General features: G+C 42.2%; 1 pseudogene across 1 annotated transcript in view; it reads left to right on the forward strand.

The window, feature by feature from the left end:
• The first annotated feature begins 381 nt into the window (after positions 1-381).
• The window catches only part of LOC311240587 (parvalbumin-7-like), a 34,284-nt pseudogene continuing 14,557 nt past the window's right edge, over positions 382-20,108 (forward strand). The window contains exons 1-3 of the transcript in view: positions 382-500; positions 705-842; positions 3,803-3,816. The product of the transcript in view is annotated as a parvalbumin-7-like (transcript). The remainder of the gene's footprint in view (positions 501-704; positions 843-3,802; positions 3,817-20,108) is intronic.

A 20,108-nucleotide genomic window follows, 5' to 3' on the forward strand; every position in this document is an offset into this window, starting at 1 on the left:
CCGGAGGTGCGCCAGGTGCTCTTCGGGCGAGGAGCTGGCAATGAGGATGTCGTCCAGATAAACAAAAATAAACGGCATGTCTCTGAGCGTCGAGTCCATTAGCCTCTGGAAAGACTGTGCTGCGTTTTTAAGTCCGAACGGCATCCTTGGAACTCGAATAGTCTGAAGGGTGTTACCACCGCCGTCTTCGGGACGTCCAAGGGGTGTACCGGCACCTGGTGGTAACCGCGTACCAGGTCTACTTTTGAAAAGAACAGCTTACCCGCCAGGTGCACTGAGAAGTCCTGGATGTGGGGGACCGGGTAGCGGTCTGGCGTGGTAGCGTCGTTGAGGCGTCTGTAGTCGCCGCACGGTCTCCATCCCCCGTCAGCTTTAGGCACGATGTGTAGCGGCGAGGCCCAGGGACTGTCCGAGCGTCGGATAATCCCCAACCTCTCCATGTTGGCGAACTCTGACCTAGAGACTGCTAGTCTGTCAGGGTTGAGCCGGCGGGCCCTAGCGTACACGGGAGCTCCCTGAGTCTCGATGTGATGCTCAACCCCGTGTTTGGTGGTCGCGGCCGAGAATGTAGGTTGTGTCAAGCTGGGAAACTCCTGCAGTAGGCGTTGGTATACGTCACCTTCTGCGAGCGAGCTGGCTAGCCCGCTGTATACTACTTCATCGCGCATACATGTCAATGAAGCATATGTCTGGGTGTCTACTAGGCGGCCGTGCCTCACGTCCATGAGGAGCCCATGCGCACAGAGGAAATCCGCCCCGAGTAGTGGGAACGAGATGTCGGCCGTGACGAACTCCCACGTGAACCGCTGGCCCCCAAAACACAACTCCATGGTCCTCGTGCCGTAGGTACAGATAGGGTTACCGTTAGCGGTCGTCAGTCGCGGACCCCCATCCCCGCCGGCGGTGTCCTCCACCGTCGCTGGTAGGACCCTCCTCTGTGCTTCGGTGTCGCAGAGGAATTTACGACCGGAGAGTGTGTCCTTAATGAACAGTAGCCTGTTTGACGTACCTGTGCTCACGGCCACTACTGGGCGCAGGTGTTGGCGTTTCCCGCCCTGACAAAAGTACAAGGTGGGCGGCACTTTGTTGCTCTCGCGCCGAAACGCGCATGGAAATAACACAGGCCTGTGTCATTATTGCTGTCTGCCGCGGCGCCTCTCTCCATCTTCGCCCCTCCCCCTCTGGGCATGTGCGCCCGTGCCGGGGCTAGCACCTCTGGGGCTAAGTGCCGCGTGGCCAGGTAGAAACGGTCTGCCTCTTCTGCTAGAGCACGGGGATCCACAATCGTCATATTGGCGAGTGCCGTCTGTACCTGTGGCGGCATGTGTCTGAGGAACAGCTCTATAAATAAAAAATTAGGCTGTTCGGCGCCCAGTAGGTTCAGCATCATCTCCATGTGCTCTGACGGCTTGCTGTCTCCCAAGCCTCGTATAGCCAGCAAGCGTCGGGCCCGCTCTGACTGTGATAACTCAAAAATCCTGAGTAGGTGCGTCTTAAACGCCTCATATTTATTCTGGGCAGGTGGAGCCGTAATGAAGCCTACCGTCCTTGCCGCCGTAGTGTTGTTAAGGCTCGAGACGACGTGGAAATATTTTGTGGCGTCATCCACGATTCCACGTAGGGCGAATTGCGCCTCCGTTTGGGCAAACCACGCCGCTGCCGACTGCTCCCAAAACTCCGGCAGTCTGAGAAAAACAGTGTTGTTTGCCATGTTCGTCGTTCGTTCTGTCTCGGAAACTTCTTCGAGACTAATGTCGGGGTCACCAGTGTAGCGCTGAGAGAAAGGAGTCGGAGGCGGTGTCTCGAAGTTGAACCTAATCCCTTTATTATTCAGCAACATAACAACATGTCAACGTAGTCGAGTCGAGTCGATAGAATGAATGCCCGTGGCAGGGAGTCCCACCCTCTATAGCGTCCGGGGGGAACTACTATTCCCAACAACAGTTCTGTGTGAATTATGTACAGTCACTACACAATATATATTAATATATTATTATTATAGTAATTGGCTATCATACTGCAATATAAACTGAGTTATATAGTGAAAAGATCAGCTTTATTGGTCAAGATTGAAGGCTCTATACTGCAGGAAATTGCACGTACAGGTGTTCATTAAATTAAAAAAAAAATCTGCCGTGGGGGGGGGGGGGGGGGGGGGGGGGTCGTGCCGGACCCCCTCTAAACCACCCCTTGCCTGTCACTTAATAATCTTGCACCCCCACTTTCAACTATAACTAGGCGGCCATGTGTGTGTGTGTGTGTGTGTGTGTGTGTGTGTGTGTGTGTGTGTGTGTGTGTGTGTGTGTGTGTGTGTGTGTGTGTGTGTGTGTGTTGTGCGTTCATGTGTGTTTGTGTATCCATGCCTGCATGAGACTGTCTGTGTGTCCCTGTTCCTCCATGAGCGTATGTGTGTGTGTTTATTAGTGTGTTACAGTAATGTAGTCTGTAATGTGTGTCTTCTATTCACTATTCACACTCTCATTCAGGCCTCCTGCAGACACACAGCATTATAATTCACCCTCTCATTCAGGTCCCCTGCAGACACACAGCATTATAATTCACCCTCTCATTCAGGCCTCCTGCAGACACACTGCATCATAATTCACCCTCTCATTCAGGCCTCCTGCAGACACACTGCATCATAATTCACCCTCTCATTCAGGCCTCCTGCAGACACACTGCATTATGATTCACCCTCTCATTCAGGTCCCCTGCAGACACTGCATTATAATTCACCCTCTCATTCAGGTCCCCTGCAGACACACTGCATTATAATTCACCCTCTCATTCAGGCCTCCTGCAGACACACAGCATTATAATTTACCCTCTCATTCAGGTCTCCTGCAGACACACTGCATTATGATTCACCCTCTCATTCAGGCCTCCTGCAGACACACAGCATTATAATTCACCCTCTCATTCAGGTCTCCTGCAGACACACTGCATTATGATTCACCCTCTCATTCAGGCCTCCTGCAGACACACTGCATTATAATTCACCCTCTCATTCAGGCCTCCTGCAGACAGACACACTGCATTATGATTCACCCTCTCATCCAGGTTCCCTGCAGACAGACACAGCATTATAATTCACCGTCTCATTCAGGCCTCCTGCAGACACAGGGCAGAGAGGGTGAAGCCTCTCTTCCAGGTCTCAGCTGCCAGATTACATAAACCTGAACCTATAAACAGCCAAACTCTGCAAGAAACAAACAAGGCATAACACATGACCAGTCATAAACATATACGATGGAACAGTCCATTTTATACAGTATATATTAAATAAATGAAGTATGCAAAGACATAATAGGTTCGTGATGCATCTGCCTCCTTTCATTTGTGTAACGTTGGTGCCTCTGTGGATTTAAATGTGTGCACAGAGAGAGAGAGAGAGAGAGAGAGAGAGAGAGAGAGAGAGAGAGAGAGAGAGAGAGAGAGAGAGAGAGAGAGAGAGAGAGAGAGAGAGAGAGAGAGAGAGAGAGAGAGAGAGAGAGAGAGAGAGAGAGAGAGAGAGAGAGAGAGAGAGAGAGAGAGAGAGAGAGAGAGAGAGAGAGAGAGAGAGATAGAGAGAGAGAGAGATGGAGAATGGAGAGACAGAGAGAGCGGAAGACAGAGAGAGAATGGAGAGACAGAGCGAGAATGGAGAGACAGAGAGAGAGGTAGAGTGTACGCTGTAGCTGAAGGGGTTCTGCTGTGCTGAGTGAGTGTGGTGATGATGAGGATGATGAAGACGGTGAGAGAAGCAGGAGATAATAAGGAGGGTGTGCACCCGGAGCACATCTGTTCCTCTTCCTCTCCCCAGCTGTCAGAGACAACGTGAGAAGAAGAGAGTGTGACTGACAGAAGGACGGCAGGGAAGAGAGTGCATAACAGTGTAAAAATGCTTTGGGCTCTTACACAATAATAAGCACAGTCCAGGATAGTGCACAGGCTTTTTTTGAGGTGGTATAGGTGGCGCCCATGCATCAAAAGGGCATTCCCTCACCTATAATCTCTGACGGAGGGCCCCCCTTTTTCAAAAAGGGTACATCTGTTTTGATGTATATCCTGCTCCATTTTAAAGGTCACATGTTGTGAAAAAAATGTCAGTGGTTGTGCACATACATTTGGGTCTCTGATGGGCCTACTAACACACAAACTGTGAAATAAGACAAGCCAGTCTGATTCTGTACATGGCCCATATTCAGAAACGCTGCCTTTAAACAAGCTGTTTGGACTTCTGTAACATTGTGACATCACAACCATACGCTCAGTGCATATGGGTGGTCCTTGACTCTGTGTGTGAGTGTGTGTGTGTGTCTGTGTGTGTGTGTGTGCGTGTGTGTGTGTAAAACGATTTTGTACAAAATGTCGGCCTGCTCTTAAATGTTATTGTTTTCCACCAAAGCAATTGTTCTTAATTGTTATTTGATCTGCAACGCCTAGTTTGACAGTTTGATCTGAATTTTTTTGAATTTCAGTCGTACAGCGTTGTCAGATGTACGATAATTAACATATTTTGTGCAAATGTGGGGGCTCGCTCGTAGGTAAACTTTCTTTCTCCACCTAAGCGTTTCACTAAAATGTGTTTCTGACAACATTTAAGCTAGAAATATATATGCAATTGCTGGATTGTTATTCATATTTGATCAGCGACGCCTAGTTTGCCAGTTTGATCATGAGCCAGGCACGGGGAGCAGCAGCTCATTTGAATTGAAAGCTACAGACACAGACATTTACATTTAGTCATTTAGCCGACGCTTTTATCCAAAGCGACTTACAAGTTTTGTACAACAAGACAGCAGGAAGGGTACAACTCTATCAGCTGAGTAACAATGTTCATCAACGTGTTGAGTGCTACAGTGTAGGTTAGTATATTAGGACAAGTGCATGACAGTAAGGTTAGTTAGGGTTAGAGTTAATTTTTTTTGTTTATTTTTTAGATAATGATTGAAGAAGTGCGTCTTTAGTCGACGGCGAAAGATTGGACAGGTTTCCACTGTCCTAACTGTGGTGGGAAGTTCGTTCCACCATTGTGGGGCAAGGACAGAGAATAGGCGGCTTCTCTTTGATGACCCTCCCGGAGCTCGAATAGGAGTGGGTCTGAGGCGGCCAGAAGATGCAGAGCGTAGGGGTCTTGAGGGTGTGTAGTTAGAGACCATTGACCGGAGGTAGGTGGGAGCCGTTCCCTTCGCTGCACGATATGCCAGGTCGAGGACCTTGAAGCGGATTCGTGCGGCATTGGGGAGCCAGTGCAGGTCCCTGAGAAGTGGGGTGACATGGACTGACTTCGGTAGGTTTGAGATCAGGCGGGCGGCTGTGTTCTGAATGAGTTCAAGAGGCTTGGTGGCGGTGGCCGGGAGGCCAGCGAGCAGTGCGTTGCAGTAGTCGAGGCGGGAGATGACTGTTTATTGGACAAGGAGTTGGGTGGCTTCTTTTGTCAGGAAGGGGCGGATCCTTCTGACGTTGCTCAGGAGGAATCTGCAGGTTCTGGTTGTCGCTGCGATGCGAGCGGAGAAGTTCAACCGGTCGTCAAGGACAACACCAAGGTTCTTGGCGGTCGGGGACGCGGTCACAGTTGCATTCTCGTCTGTGATGGAAAGGTCGGTCAGGGGGGAGGATTTGACACAGAGATAACCTGTCAAGAACATGACTGACACAAATGGGTTTAGAGGCAAGAATGCATTTTCTGAGGGGTATTTTCAGCAAAAAACTTTAAAGACAAGTCTTGGGTACCTCAGAGACCTCTATTAACACAGTATAATATGTGACCTTTAAAGGTAGAATCTGTAAGGCCGTCAAACAACAACCTATGGGTCAAAAGAGCCCAGCTTGTTGGTTTTCGTGGGTGGGAGTAACTTGTACTTTGAATTTCTCCAGACCTTTCTTGGAAGAGCCTAAGGTGTGGCCAGCAGTAGAAACCCCTCCCCTATACCCACTGAAATCCTGATTTCCTTTTGCCGTTTTGCTTATTCCTGTCAGTGCGTACCACCGTGAAGCCATCCTATTCGTTGGTGCTGTCTGGGATGTTCAGCCAAGACTCTGTGAAGCTCAACAAGCTAGCTTCCATGTATTCCTTTTGGTTTTCCACAAAAACTATAGCAATAGCAATAGTAAACAAAAAAAACAACAACGTACAAGCACTTACATTGCTAAATCAGTCAAAAGTAAGGAAAGAAAATTGTGACTCTGTGAAGCTCAACAAGATAGCTTACATGTATTCCTGTTGATTTTCCACAAAAACTATAGAAATAGCAATGGCAAACAAAAACAACAACAACGTACAAGCACCTACGTTGCTAAATCAATCAAAAGTAAGGAAAGAAAATTGTGAGAGACACAATAAATACAATGAATAGTGAAGAAATAGACAAGAAGTTGGGGAGCTGCTATAACAGGCTGCCACCCGCTGTGGCACCAAGTCCACACTGGGAGCTGTGATACAGTAATTAGTTGTAGTTTAGAAATATTGAACATACAGTAATGTGAGGTAAAAGTTGAGAATGACAGATACAGAAAGGCATTCACACAAAACTCACCATTATCATATCTGACGTATGCAGTATACATTCTTTATTTCAAAGTTTATTTGTCACATATACGTTATACATGGGCAGTGAAATGCTTCCTCTGAGCCTCCCCTAGATGCATCAGACAAAAGATAACTCTTTCAATAATACTCAAACTATTCAACTCAGTAAAAGCAACTTGCAAAGTAAGGTCCCTAATATAAACAGTTGTACATATTTAAAATATCCTCTAAGCATACATATTTATTGCATATTGCAGACAAAATATGAAATGTTAAAACAATGAAGTCATAACAATTTATGGGAAAAAAATCTCAATTACAAGTAGGCTAATCTAGACATATGGTTAATATTTGCCATGTACCTCTGCTAGAATACTAAACATTTAGTGAGTAACAAAAAGGTGAACACCACACAAGGGTTAAACTGCATTTGGGGTGAAAGGTAAAGTGATGTTATACTATATGAGGAGGATTATATGTTTTGCTAACTAGCCTATTTTTAAGAGCCACATTGATATGTTGCAATGCACTGAAGCCGGTAATGTTGGGGGACCAGTGCTGCAATGCTAAGATAGTTTCGGCTAGCAATTTTCCTTTTCTTTTATTGCTGCTTTGATTCAAAATCCCCTGCCTTATCAAAGAGAGAAATCGATATTGAAAGACCTCCTTCAAGGTAAAGAGCCTGTGCGAACCATGAACTGGAGCCAGGACTCAATAAGTTCTCCCTTATTTGGGCAGACAATGATGGCGAATCTGAGAGGTCTTTAGGCAATTGTGGGCATTGTGACATCATCATTAGAATGTGAAATTCTTACAATTATAATCTCACAAGTGAGATCATCCACTGGAAAGGGTTAAGCACATTGTAAAGAAATGCACCTACATCAATAATGAATATACTGACAGCAGAAACATCGCCAACAAGGTTCCAACCTCCACACCCTCATGTTAAAACATCCATCATACAGCAGTGCACAGGGTTGGGATGTTTACTATGTAATATCTATAATATTTAGAGATTGCAGATTGAAAATACCTTAATTATTGCAACCAGTAATGTACATTCCGAATGAAATCGGATTATTCTGGATTATTATGTCTCCCAAATCACCGGTGTATAGTTGAAATAGACAATTTAATCCAGTACTATAATTTGAATAGTGACATGACTGAATATTATTTAATTTATGTTGGTATAACCTTACAATCAAAAGTGCCCTACGCCTTTCAAACATCAACCCTCTTTGTTTTTTATTTATAATTTTTTACAGATTACAGCTACACTATAACATATTACAGCTACACTATAACAGATTACAGCTACACTATAACAGATTACAGCTACACTATAACAGATTACAGCTACACTATAACAGATTACAGTTACACTATAACAGATTACAGCTACACTATAACAGATTACAGCTACACTATAACAGATTACAGCTACACTATAACAGATTACAGCTACACTATAACAGATTACAGCTACACTATAACAGATTAGTTACACTATAACAGATTACAGCTACACTATAACAGATTACAGCTACACTATAACATATTACAGCTACACTATAACAGATTACTATAACATATACTGTACACTATAACATTACAGTTACTGTACACTATAGCAGATTACAGCTACACTATTTACATTTACATTTAGTCATTTAGCTGACGCATTTATCCAAAGCAATTTACAAGTTCTGTACGACAAGTCAGCAGGAAGGGTACGACTCTTACAACTGAGTAACAATGTTCATCAAACAGTGCTGAAACGTGGGTGCTGCAGTGATGAGTGCATAGTAGTAACTAACTATAACAGATTACAGTTACACTATAACATATTACAGTTAGAGTTAGACTATACTTTATTACAGCTACACTATAACAGATTAATATAACATATTACAGTTAGAGTTAGACTATAACTTATTACAGCTACACTATAATAGATTAATATAACATATTACAGTTACTATACACTATAACATATTACAGTTACACTTTAACATATCTGGCTCTTTTTATAGTGTAACATATTACAGTCACACTATAACAGATTACTATTGCAGATGAGTTACACTATAATGAGACAGATTATAGATACACTATAACAAATTACTATAACAGATTAGTTACACTATATCAGATTACAGTTACATTATAACAGATTACAGCTACACTATAACAGATTACTATAACAGAGTACAGTAAATCTGTCACATTTCTGTCCAAAAGTTAATTCAAAATAAATGATTATTACCTTATTTCCCCCACAATGATTGTAGATGACTGTAACGCCATTACAGCCTGGCACTCCATATTGTTACACACACATGTGTTAGAGTAGCCTATTTCATAACATACTGATACATACAGGCAACGCTGTGATGGCTGAATGAATGAAAACTTTATTTAACAGATTGCAGAATGGGTACAATACAGTACAGCTCAATACATACAATTGTTAAGGGGATGCAGACCAGAGAAAGACTTTCGTCTTGTTTACATCAGGGTCCCCCATTTACAATTCATCATAACATAATGACATACATGACATACAGATAGACAGTACTGCCTACATCTATACATGACATACCAGATTTGCAAATACAGTACTGTTTGTGATACGAAAAGAGTCCAGAAAAGAGAGTATATACATTTGACGTATTATTATTGTATTGTGATATGTTTTGTTTCATGTTGAAAATATATCAAAATATTTTTTTAATAATACAATAAACATCGGTTATCGATATCGGTTATCGGCTTGAGGAGCATAAAGTTATCGGTATCGGTGTCAAAATCAATATCGTGCATCCCTACTGTAAATATATATTCCACGCTGCTTTCCAACTCGCGATCAGATCCCTCATGAGATCCCACGCTGAGAAGGACAAACACCGGTGATACTGTAGATACTGTATAGTAAAGAAATGCAATCACATTTCACACATCAAGGTACTACTAATACCGGTAGATATAGAGCTTACTTTGTGAATCATAGACAGAGATTGCTGCCATCTGCTGGTGAGAAGTGTATGTGACAATAAACTTTTCTAGCCCATACTGTGATCCTGTCGATGATTGATTGATTGATTGATTGAAAACTTTATTAACAGATTGCAGAATGGGTACAATACAGTACAGCTCAATACACACAATTGTTAAGGGGATGCAGACCAGAGAAAGACTTTCGTCTTGTTTACATCAGGGTCCCCCATTTTCAATTCATCAGGACATATATGACATACATGACATACAGATAGACAGTACTGCTACACGTTTTTTTTAAATGAAAAAAACTAAACAAAAACAAGCTGCTTATAGTCTGATCCAGGGCTTCTCCTGGTTCTGCTTCCCTGCCTGATCTCTCCCACACAGGCAGTCTGCTAATGCCCCCCAGGGCATCTAGAGGGTGGAAGACCCTATTGGCTCAAGTACCCCGAGGGCTGTTGGACGACCTCGGGAGGCCAGGGGTTGAAGGGTCTTGGTGAAGAGGGTGGGGGATCTTCACTGGGGACAGGACCAGAGAGGCCCGGCGGGATCTCCACATAACCGGACCTCAGTGGAATGTTTGGATCTTGATCATCGCTGTGGTGATTGTCTGTGGTTCCGCTGTTTTCACAGCGAGAGACCATTAACTCCAAACTGGACGTGGAGTGGCCTTGATTGGGTAGAGTCACGTACCCCTGACTGCAGCTGGACATGGACGGGGTAGAAGTCTCATGGGTAGGAGACGTGGAGCCACCAGAGAAGGTATGCTTTTTTTTGTCCTCACCCCAGAGGTCCACAGACTGCTGTGAGGAAGAAACATAGCTGTTCCTCAGACATTCATGTTTTTGATCAAGTACTGTACATCTTATTTATTTGAGTAGTATCTTCTAACTATTAATTTTACTTACAGTAAATATCTGTATTACTGCGTGTTAAGTCCATCCCATACTAAAACTAGGACCGACTTTATATAGACACATTTAGAGCCTTTCTGAACTTTAAGTGGCTCACTAATAACCCTCAACTCTTGTCATTCCAGAGACATGAATGAATGAATGATTGTGTTTAATACTCTGTTGGAATTTGGAGATGCCACAAATTGGTCAGAAATGCTGACATATGGCATATGGCTGAAATGCTTACTGGCAAGTCTACTTCCTCTCTTCAAATGTGCCACTTCCTTTTAAACACAAGAATGTGTAACTTAACTAACAAACAAACAAACAAACAATCTGAAGACATGTTGTTTTCTTTTCTATGTATTTTAGAGGCACTTTTTAATTTCAGTCAACAGGTGATGCACAACCAGAAAAACGGTCTTAAATGGTGAAAGGTATGATGTGTAAGCTTGGCAAGCAGGCTTACATGTTGAGATGGGGAAAATAATTAACAATATAGGAATTGTCCTCCAGTGTTTTTCAGTCATGTTGCATTGCTTAACAGGAGGCATGTTGATGTTAAGTTACCCAAAATGTTATAGTAAAGACGACTTTGAACTGTTACTGTAATCCAGAACTATTTTATTGCACTGCAAAAAACTGTGATTTTATATGTCTGCACGTTATGTGCTCATTTCATGTCTTTTCTATTCTACTAAAACTGAATCAAACCATAAACAAAGTGGCCTCTTGGGATGTCAGATCCTAATGTGAAAAACTGTGATTTTATATGTCTGCACTTTGTGCTCATTTTACCCTTGCTATTATTTTACTTATTTTTACTTTTATTTCTACGCCCCACTATCCGCTGGGCGCATACTATGCATGTTTTGTAGCTGATTACAGAAATTCAAGAAGCCTATTGGAACGTGAGGTTCTGATATGATTTTGATTCATATATCTGCATTATTTTATCCCACTTTATGCTTTGCTCTTGCTGCTTGTTTTACACAGATTTTATGTCTTATTTCTTACTGATGTAAAGCACTTTGAACTGCAAACCCCTGTATGAAAGTATAGTATACCTGAAGAGATTGTATAATTACTCGGGTTACCCTGATTCACCCATCAGTCACCCATAGAGTTGTCTGTAGTTGTAAAGGATATCAGCTAGCTAGTACACAAACACGTATTGAAACTAGTGTGCTACATGTTAGGCCATTTTAGTGGTTCAACAGCCACAGCAATTGTTACAATTTAATTATCACCTGCTAGCACAGGTTAGCCGATGTTAATCCCCCATAGCAACCAATCACACAGGCCCTATGTACATGTTTACATTTGAAATATGTTACTAACTTGACATCTCCTTTCACACACTACTCAGAAAGTTGCCCAAAGAGGAAGTAAACTAACCGCTGCTGCTTATTCTCGTATTAATTTCCCTCAACATGTTAAATAAATAATCTTATATTAATTTGCGAACCTCTATACCTTTTTAGCCTACTTTACAAATAATAACTGAAACTGAGTTGAAAAAAAGTGAAATTATTTAATTTCACAGCCATGTCATGTTTAGCCATCGGTGAGTGAACGGGTAAAATGTGAGGAACAAATTATAAAGTGCTTTGGATAAAAGCACTATATAAATGCACCATTTACCATTTTACTATGTCCATGGAAACGACAAAGAACACAGCCACAACGGTATAGTTTCCTTATGCAGAGAATAAAAACACATCGCTGCATACTCATAAATGTTCAGACTTAATATTTGGTTATCAGTGATACTATGTACACTACACATGCAATTAAAATATTCACCCATTTTCTTTCAAACTAATTTGGTCGTGGAGGTCAGTTTTTGTACCAGTAATTAGGTACTTGGGGTGGAGCTGTTTTGCAGGCTGTGACCTACAGACGTAGCGGCAGCTCTGGTAGGAGCGTGCTCCTTTCAATCAACAGAAGGCCACGCCCCCTCAGCACACTGAGCATCGGTATGACACTCCTGGCAATAAACATTTTCTGACTGAATGAACCTTGTTGTACTGGTTCTTTAACTCATTGGACGCCAGTCACGAGTATAGTCGGGTTAACTCGCCGACGCTTGAGCGCTAATCACGAGTATAGTCGGGTTTTAATCGTTATTTCTTTTATTAGCGATATCCATTCATTTTCATCCATCCAACCTGATGTTATCATTGGGTCTGAGCTCGCAAAAGGGCAAATACCACCGCCTATCATCTCCCGGATGGTATTGCACATCATTGGATTGGATTGGCTGGGACTGTGCATAAAAAAAAAAGGTCCGGTCCAGGGCCCTCATGCATCAACGTGGACGTAGAACTTGACCTACTTCCACACGTAAGCACGGAATGTAGAACTAGCGCACGCACAGGGAAGTCGGCATTCATCACACTTGCGTACGCAGGCTCTACGCACACCTGTCATGATGAATACCACTTTGTTCTACCGTCAATGCTCGTGCATGATTATCCATATATGGTCATGAAAATGAGGAAACACCCCCCATGGGATGTGAAATAATGGACCGACCCGTTAGAAACTCCACGGAGAATTCACTGCTGTCGAACCAAGACACTATCGCGTATTATGGGATAAATAATAAAAGGCGGACTTGTAAACGGTGATGTCAGATATCAACGGCTCCCTAAGACCATTGCTGCAATTCTGCCTGGACAGCTCAAAATACTAATAAAGACCGTTCGTTGACCACTGTTTGGCGTTGGTTGTGTGTCATTATAACCGTGCTGTAATATGAATGCCTTTATTAGTTGTGTTCGATTGGCTATATGATTTTTAGATGCATCTATTTCGTTGTCGGCTAATAAAGACCGCGCTGGAATATGACTGCCTTTTCCCGTGTTGTTTGATTAATACCCCAGGGATTAAAGTTCTCCTCAATTTTATTCCAAATTGCGATGGATCTCCCGTCAATTTTCTACCTGCTGCATATGATTTCTAGAGGCATACTACAATCTATTTTGATGTCAGTATTGGGTAGCCTATATAAACAATATAATACGAGAGCATATACAAGAACAATGAATCTCACTGCATGTATGATAGCCTGCCTTTCAATACATGAACTTGAATTCCATCATGTTTGTGTGCGGGACTCACAAGGCTGTAGTCACAATGGGTGGTACCGGTGTACAGTAATAATAACAGTCCACACAATATCACGATCCATGCCATAGCCTATGTTCTATTAGGACATGATCTGTGACGACAAATGTTCTAGAATGTTTGATTAAGATATCATACTCTGACAGCATGCCTATGAGCAACAAAAACGCGAACTTGAATCCCATCATATACATAGTCTGTCCACTATAGTGTCATTGCAATGCGTTTTCTATTCTTTCTTATACAGTAAAAAGGGGGAAGAACACTATATTCATATGACTTGTATTCTGCTTACAGCTTCGAAGTTCCACTTGTTTCGTTTAACGTAAAGCCTTTTAAATATAATCAAAACGTTCCCGTGTTTCTGTGGTCTGCGCAGAATAATAACGAGTTGAGCTTTATGATTTATGATGAATTGAAAATGGGGGACCCTGATGTAAACAAGACGAAAGTCTTTCTCTGGTCTGCATCCCCTTAACAATTGTATGTACTGAGCTGTACTGTACTGTACCCATTCTGCACTCTGTTAATAAACTTTTCAATCAATCAATCAATCAATCAAGCTACGCGGAGCGCAGTCAGTCAGTACACCCCGTATATTCCGATAACGCTATATAAACCATGCTGCATTCATTCTGAGAGAAAGATCTATTATTCCAAATGCTATTTATAGGGTTTTGACCATAATTACACTACTGTTGCTATTTTACAATGAACTATAATGAACTACGGTTCGTACAGAACGTGCCAGTGTTATTATGCACAGAAGCTCATTTCCTTGTTGTAATAATATATTCTACCACTGGGCGCTAGGTACGCCAGGTCTGAACTGTGCATAGATGTAAGCACGAAGTCAAGTTCAAGTTCAAATTGATGAATCCCACTCTTTGCTTAGAAATGATCGTACGCACAGGGTAAGCACAGATCTGTGCGTAGAACACGTTGATGCATGAGGGCTGGTTTTCCTTCTCGGGCATGCAGTATATTATACCACATTGACTGGGGACACTCTGAGCAGCGTGGATTATGTGTTTTGGATATATAACGTTGGATCAATAAACGCGATCAATATTTGGAATGACGATCAGGAATTGGATTAATATTTTTGCAGGATCACAACGTGTCTGTGTGTGTGTGCGTGCTGTTGGCGCCGACCAATGCACGGATAAGCGATTTTTCAGCCCGTTTCTGTATCGTGCATGAGGACACATACAGTATACTATCGATAATCTAGCGTTTATTTGAAAACAATTCATAAATCAGCCAAAAAATTACAATGTGTTTTGTGTATTCCACTAAAGGGCTATTATCGCGTCTTTCTCTGGAATTACTAGAAATCACCAAAACTATACTCGTATTCAAAACGGTATAAAACGGAAATGTACCTATAAAAAAACAATCCGTTTTGTACATGTTGACTGCAAGCAACTCATTGATAAGCGACGGGTGTATTAGACCCATAGCCATAATTTAAGATATATTTTAAGCACTCGCAAATCTCCCACTCCTCCCATTGATTAAAGCGATGGTGTTCTACCGCCCTCTGGCGCACTTAAGCGGTGGCGTCCAATGAGTTCATATAGCTTATTTCTGAAGCAAATTTACTTAAATGCACGTTTCTAATGCTCATTCACGTTTGTTACATTGTTACATATTTAATAGACACTTTTGACTTGTAACTAACTGGATTTAACTGAGGACTGAGCCTTTGGATATATTTCTGAAAGCACCTTGGGTCGCTTGGTCCCCTTGACTTAATTAGAAAGAGTAGAAATTAGAAGCATGACAAGAAACGGTGAGCTGTGAGCCGGACTTGTAAGTTCTGAGGATGGAACTCACCTTGCATAAGATGTATGGACCAGAGAAACTCAAAGTCTCAGTGGGGATCACAATCTCAACCCTCGAAAAGTGTGGGACATCACAGTTCCAACAACCACCATCCTCAGATCTGGATTGGACCGATCTTTTGTCGTCAATCACCTTCGTCAGTGATGAGGAACTGCGACATAAAGGAAGTGTCACTTTACGCCAACTGACCAAGGACAGTATGTACAGTATTAGTATGTATTGTTGCTAGGGAACAGTTTGGACTCAAATGTATTTCCTGTCAAGAGTCCTTTTAGAATGTTATTGTTGTCACCAGTGTTGTAGTACTCGAGTCTGAGTCCTTTGGACAGATTTTCAGGACTTGTGACTCGACTTGGACTTGAGCACTGATGACTCGGACTTGGACTTGGACTTGAGCATTAACTGCATTCTGACTATGAAAGTGCAGACGAGAACTCTTAGTTGTTCATTGATAAATATATATATATATTTTTGTTGTTGTTGTAATATGCCCTAATCATTTGGCATAAGATATTGATGGCTAGTGCATTTGTTTGGCTGTTGTGTCACAAAGTAAATAAACTCCCTTTGAAATGGTGGCCGCTGTATCATTTATGTTTAATGTAGACCTTTTTTTATTTGTATGACAGCTCAGACTCAACCTTGATGACATGGACTCGGAGTAGGGTAATGGGGACTCAACTCGGACTCGACTCTGGCTCTTCTTTGGTGACTCGGACTTGGACTCAAACAGTGGGGACTCGAGACTCGACTCGGCCTCGAGAATTAGTGACTCGATTACAACACTGGTTGTCACTTTGAAACCAAACAAGTCCTCCTGTGTGTGGAACAAGGGCACGGCATCATAGATGCAAATGAGTATCCCTTACAAAAAGGTATTATGGTAGCTTGAGGCTCATTTCATGTTATAAATAAATTACCATGGTACTGCTACAGTAAAAGTCATGTATCACCACACCACGTTTGTACTAATAATGATGTTATATTATTACTAATACTAATAGTAATACTAATAATACCATGGTATAATCCGATATGAACTATGCTATCAATGGTATTTACATCACATTTGATACTTTTATAGAAATACCATAATACTTTTTCTCAGTCTCTTACAGTATCATGCGTCGAATTGCCATGTCATGAACCGCCACCAGGGGGAGGACTGGCCAACATATGTGTATGTACGAATGTATGAATTAATTGATTAATGTGTGTGTGAGAGTACGTGGGTTAGTAGTGACATTGCTGCAACAATGTATGAAGCGTTTAGAGAGAGAGACTTCTCTGATGGCTACATCCATGGTTGCTCATCTCAATAATTCACCTTTAATCCTTTGTGTACAGTTTTCAGAAATGTATATTGGATTTCCACAAAAGAGTCCTTGCATGGAATTGTGTAGTTATCTTTCTTCCAACATGGCTGCCTGTAACCGCTGGTGACCACTTTAAAAAAGAAAATGCTTAATTTCTGTGCAAAACACTGGAAAACTATTGTTCTACGTGACTTGTTTACAAGATCCAGTAATAAGACACCAACTTATTCAGTTTATGTCTATATCATTTTCTCATACATCAACACATTGCGACCGTTATTTTTGCCATAGCAACCGTTGTCTCTTTATTGCCATGTAAAAAACAACAACAATGGTTGCTATGTTACAGGCAGCCATGTTGGAAGACAGATAACTAAACAAACATTCCATGCATCTATTCCGTAGCATAGTCAGTGGCTGTCATTACATCATGCATCATCAGAATGTTCTCTTACACGTGGGATTGTACACCTGAGGGTTAGAACATGCGTTATGATATCATCACTGAGGTACAGTAGTCTGGACAGGTCTTACCGTGAAGACAGGCTCCCCTGCTGTACCTGACAGAGAGACGTATTATCACTCTGTGTGAAGGACCTGATGGCAGGTATCTGTGGAAAAAACAACAGCACAAAAACATAGGTATAAGTATTCACACACAAACACGGTACACATACACACGCTGACTGATTGCATGATTCGTTGAGTGGTTCATTTGAATGGATTTGAATGAATTATGGCTGATTTAAGTCTCACCTTGATGTCAGACAGGACTTTGCTCTTGTATGGAGAGGGAAGAGAGTCGACCCACAGCACAGCACGCCTGTTGAACACAACACACTCCTGTTGAACACAACACACTCCTAATGAACACAACACACGCCTGTTGAACACAACATACTCCTAATGAACACAACACACTCATAATGAACACAACATACTCCTAATGAACACAACACACTCCTAATGAACACAACACACTCCTGTTGAACACAACACACTCCTAATGAACACAACACACTCCTAATGAACACAACACACTCCTAATGAACACACCACACTCCTAATGAACACAACACACTCCTAATGAACACAACACACTCCTAATGAACACAACACACTCCTAATGAACACAACACACTCCGAATGAACACAACACACTCCGAATGAACACAACACACTCCTAATGAACACAACACACTCCTAATGAACACAACACACTCCTAATGAACACAACACACTCATAATGAACACAACACACTCCTGTTGAACACAACACACTCCTAATGAACACAACACACTCCTAATGAACACAACACACTCCTAATGAACACAACACACTCCTGTTGAACACAACACACTCCTAATGAACACAACACACTCCTGTTGAACACAACACACTCCTAATGAACACAACACACTCCTAATGAACACAACACACTCCTAATGAACACAACACACTCCTAATGAACACAACACACTCCTAATGAACACAACACACTCCTAATGAACACAACACACTCCTGTTGAACACAACACACTCCTGTTGAACACAACACACTCCTAATGAACACAACACACTCCTAATGAACACAACACACTCCTAATGAACACAACACACTCCTAATGAACACAACACACTCCTGTTGAACACAACACACTCCTAATGAACACAACACACTCCTAATGAACACAACACACTCCTGTTGAACACAACACACTCCTGTTGAACACAACACACTCCTAATGAACACAACACACTCCTAATGAACACAACACACTCCTGTTGAACACAACACACTCCTAATGAACACAACACACACTCCTAATGAACACAACACACTCCTAATGAACACAACACACTCCTAATGAACACAACACACTCCTAAGGACACAACACACTCCTGTTGAACACAACACACTCCTAATGAACACAACACACTCCTAAGGACACAACACACTCCTGTTGAACACAACACACTCCTAATGAACACAACACACTCCTAATGAACACAACACACTCCTAATGAACACAACACACTCCTAATGAACACAACACACTCCTGTTGAACACAACACACTCCTAATGAACACAACACACTCCTGTTGAACACAACACACTCCTAATGAACACAACACACTCCTGTTGAACACAACACACTCCTAATGAACACAACACACTCCTAAGGACACAACACACTCCTGTTGAACACAACACACTCCTAATGAACACAACACACTCCTAATGAACACAACACACTCCTAATGAACACAACACACTCCTAATGAACACAACACACTCCTAAGGACACAACACACTCCTGTTGAACACAACACACTCCTAATGAACACAACACACTCCTAAGGACACAACACACTCCTGTTGAACACAACACACTCCTAATGAACACAACACACTCCTAATGAACACAACACACTCCTAATGAACACAACACACTCCTAATGAACACAACACACTCCTGTTGAACACAACACACTCCTAATGAACACAACACACTCCTGTTGAACACAACACACTCCTAATGAACACAACACACTCCTGTTGAACACAACACACTCCTAATGAACACAACACACTCCTAAGGACACAACACACTCCTGTTGAACACAACACACTCCTAATGAACACAACACACTCCTAATGAACACAACACACTCCTAATGAACACAACACACTCCTGTTGAACACAACACACTCCTGTTGAACACAACACACTCCTAAGGACACAACACACTCCTAATGAACACAACACACTCCTAATGAACACAACACACTCCTAATGAACACAACACACTCCTGTTGAACACAACACACTCCTAATGAACACAACACACTCCTAATGAACACAACACACTCCTGTTGAACACAACACACTCCTAATGAACACAACACACTCCTAATGAACACAACACACTCCTGTTGAACACAACACACTCCTGTTGAACACAACACACTCCTAAGGACACAACACACTCCTAATGAACACAACACACTCCTAATGAACACAACACACTCCTAATGAACACAACACACTCCTAATGAACACAACACACTCCTAATGAACACAACACACTCCTAATGAACACAACACACTCCTAATGAACACAACACACTCCTGTTGAACACAACACACTCCTAATGAACACAACACACTCCTGTTGAACACAACACACTCCTAATGAACACAACACACTCCTGTTGAACACAACACACTCCTAATGAACACAACACACTCCTAATGAACACAACACACTCCTGTTGAACACAACACACTCCTGTTGAACACAACACACTCCTAATGAACACAACACACTCCTAATGAACACAACACACTCCTGTTGAACACAACACACTCCTAATGAACACAACACACTCCT

This window comes from Notolepis coatsorum, assembly GCF_963971535.1.
Source record: "Notolepis coatsorum genome assembly, chromosome: 14".
Classification (NCBI taxonomy): domain Eukaryota; kingdom Metazoa; phylum Chordata; class Actinopteri; order Aulopiformes; family Paralepididae; genus Notolepis; species Notolepis coatsorum.